We start from the raw sequence: 3,500 nt of genomic DNA, 5'->3' as shown, positions 1-3,500 counted from the left end.
TTCATGGCTCATAGCATCAGTCTTTGCTTCCCCAGCTTTACTGAAATATTACTGTCACATGACTTATGTAAACTTAAAACATACAAGGTAATGATTTGATGCATGTAGATATTGCAAAATGATGACCACAGTAAAGTATTAACACATCTATCAAGTCACTTCAATGGCACCCCACTCCAGTACTCTTGCCTGGAAAATCCCATGGACGGAGCAGCCTGGTGGGCTGCAGTCCATGGGGTTGCTAAGTCGGACCGAGCAACTTCACTTTCATTTTTCACTGGAGAAGGTAATGGCAACCCACTCTAGTGTTCTTGCCTGGAGAATCTTAGGGACGGGGGAGCCTGGTGGGCTGCCGTCTATGGGGTTGCACAGAGTCGGACATGACTGAAGTGACTTAGCAGCAAGTCATTTAATTACCTTTTGATAACACTAAAGATCTTACTCTCTTGACAACTTTCAAGAATACAGTACAGTGTTGTTAACGACAGTCACCAGAATTTATTCTTCTTACATCCAGAGGTTTGTACTCTGACCAGCATCCCTGTTTCCCCCACCCTCTTCCCCCGGAACCCACCAACTGATGCTACTATGACTTTGGCTTTGTTAGCTTCCCCTTATCAGTGAGATCATATAGCGTTTTTCTTTCTCTGACTTATTTTACTTAGTATAATACCCGCCAAGTCCATCCATGTTGTCACAAAAGGCAAAATCTCATTATTAAGGCTGAATATTATTCCACTGTGTGAGGAATGTTTTTCTTTCTCCATTTATCTGTCAATGAACACAGGTTGTTTCCATGTTTTTGCTATTGTGGGTGATGCTGCACTGAACATGGGGATGCAGATGTCTCTACGTGACACTGATTTCATCTCTTTTGGATAAATATCCAGGAGCTGTTGTTCAGTTGCTAAGTTGTGTCTGATTCTTTATGATTGCATGGACTGCAGCACGTCAGGCTTCCTGTTCTTCAATGTCTCCCAGGATTTGCTCAGATTCCTGTCCATCCATCCATGATGCCATCCAACCATCTCATCCTCTGTTTCCCCCTTCTCCTCATGCCTTCAATCTTTCCCAGCATGACGGTCTTTTCCAATGAGTTGGCTCTTGGCATCAGGTGGCCAAAGTATTGGAGCTTCAGCTTCAGCAACAGTCCTTCCAGTGAATATTCAGGGTTGATTTCCTTTAGGATTGACTGATTTGATATCCTTGCAGTCCAAGGGACTCTCAGGAGGCTTCTCCAGCACCATAGTTCGAAAGCTGGATCATACAGTAGTTCTATTTTTTAATATTTTGAGGAATCTCCATTGTTTTCCCCAGTGGCTACATCAATTTATATTCCCACCAAGCATGAACAAAGGGTTCCTTTTCTCCACACTCTTGCCAGCATTTATATCCTGTCTTTTTGATGACAGTCATCCTAACAGGTGTGAAGGGATAGCTCATTGTGGGTTTGATTTTCAGCAAACTCTTCTACATGCCATCTCTGTGCTGAGGCTGCCTAGACACCATTGTGGGTCCAGCCACAGAGGCAAACCTGACCTGGGTGAGACACAGGAGAGAGCATCATGTATTCACAGAAGCTGGGTTACAGATTTCTTTTTAACTCCAAGGTGTGTAAAACATTTTCATATATCAACTCACCTGATCTCCCAGAAGCCCTGGGAAACAGTTTCTGTGTCACCCTCTCTGCAGTTGTGGACTCAGAGGCTCTGAGAAGCTGAGTGGATTTTCTGGCACTGCTGGGCTGAGAAGTGATGCCACCAGCTGTTGAGCCTAGATCTTCTTGCTCCAAAGTCCAGGTTTATAAATACACACAAGCCCTGTATACTAGGTATGAGCACTAGACAGTGGAGTCCTAGTAAAGTAAGTAAAAAAGTAAAGTAAAAAGTCGCTCAGTCGTGTCCGACTCTTTGCAACCCCGTGGACTGTAGCCTACCAGGCTCCTCCGTCCATGGGATTCTCCAAGCAAGGATACTGGAGTGGGTTGCCATTTCCTTCTCCTACGGAAGCAAGCACCAAATCTCCTGTGAACATTTGTTGAGAGCCTACAATGCCTGTGACTGGTTCACAGGTCTAGAATCTCAGCAAATCCTCCAGCAACATATGAAATCAAAATCTTTAGCACTGCCTTCCATACAAGAAAACCTAGGCTCAAAGGAGACTGTGACATAGCTATTGATGAAAGCAGGACCCAAATCCAGGCTTTTCACCACATCTATGCATCATACAGAGTCTGGTGTCTTCTTCTGACTCATGCCATAGGCAGAAACTCGGGTGCAACAGGACTGCAGAGGCCATGGGAGAGGAGCAGGGAGAACGCGAAGCCAAGGGGCAGAGGAGGGGACTGAGGGAGGGGGCGGGGCAAGCTGCTACTTGAGGGGTGATCCGCAGCCCCAGGGCCAGCATAGGGGAGGGAGGGCCGGTCACAACATGCCCTGTGGTTGGCTGGAAGGTTTGGGCCTCATTCTAAGAGCAGAGGGAAGGCCTGCTGGGTTTCAAGCAGCCGCAGTGAGGAGAGAAACAGGATCAGGACGGGAGAGAGCTGTGAGTCGACAGCAGTGCCTCATGGTGAGACGTTTAGATCCCTGGGCGGAATTTATCACCCAGGATCCTGCAATCTGGTTGATTCATGCTCACACCACACTCCCCTGAACATCTAACCTGAAAACTAAGGCAGCCCTGAGCCAGCAGCTTACAGAGCCCGGACACTTAAAATGCCACACCCACCCCTGTGTGTCCACAGGCAAGAAAGGGACAGCTTGGGGTTCAGGGATTCAACGTGGGGCTGGGTGGGAGGGGGTGGGATTTTATTTGTCGTGTCAGGTTTGTCTGGGCTGCCAGGACGGGGTCTGTGGGTTTTCACATTCAGTGTGTGAGTCAAGGTTCTATTAGTTCTTGGGAAGCTTATTTTTCAAATCCTATGCACTTTTCCTTTGAAAAGGACTCAGTAATCATCCTTTGATTCAGTATAAAGCTAAGAATCTTGGCAGAAATCTGAATTAGACAGTCCTTTCCTTCTAGAAGTGTATAAAGCCTAATAAGCAGGTTGAACTCACTGTGTTCCTGTCAGAGGGCATTAGTTACATCTCTCCGAGATTCTCGGCCTGGCACTTGGATGATTGTTGGGACATTAGCACAAGCTCTAGGAGGGCGTTTCAGCAGGTTTTAAATCTTGCCTTCCTGTTCATGTAATTGCCTCACCAGCTTTGTTCAGGAAGGGCTTCTTCACTGCCTGCTACTTCAGGCTTCACAATAGGACTGCTGTTTCATAACATGAAATTTGGGATTCCCTCTATCCCAAATTCCTTTTCTCCTCCTGTGGCCACTGAACTCTTATTCATTGGTTTAGATCCTGGCACAGTATTGGAGTAGGAGGGCATGGCAACCCACTCCAGTACTGTTCCTGGAGAATTCCATTGACAGAGGAGCCTGGTAGGCTACAGTCCATAGGGTCACACAGTCAGACATGACTGAAGCAACTAAGCAGCGGCTACCCCAAA

The 3,500-nt window shown here is 46.8% G+C and overlaps 1 long non-coding RNA gene across 1 annotated transcript; it reads right to left on the bottom strand.

Annotated features, from left to right (window-relative positions):
* Positions 1 to 478: 478 nt before the first annotated feature.
* Positions 479 to 3,172, bottom strand: LOC138428372 (uncharacterized). The gene is made up of 2 exons (XR_011252420.1): positions 1,642 to 3,172; positions 479 to 1,539 (listed from the first exon to the last, which is right to left on the bottom strand). It is a non-coding gene; the product is annotated as an uncharacterized lncRNA (long non-coding RNA).
* Positions 3,173 to 3,500: the final 328 nt, after the last annotated feature.

Source organism: Ovis canadensis, chromosome 23 (assembly GCF_042477335.2).
Source record: "Ovis canadensis isolate MfBH-ARS-UI-01 breed Bighorn chromosome 23, ARS-UI_OviCan_v2, whole genome shotgun sequence".
NCBI classification, from domain to species: domain Eukaryota; kingdom Metazoa; phylum Chordata; class Mammalia; order Artiodactyla; family Bovidae; genus Ovis; species Ovis canadensis.
The sequence above is the reverse complement of the archived record's forward strand: the minus strand, read 5'-3'. Positions and strand labels throughout refer to the sequence as shown.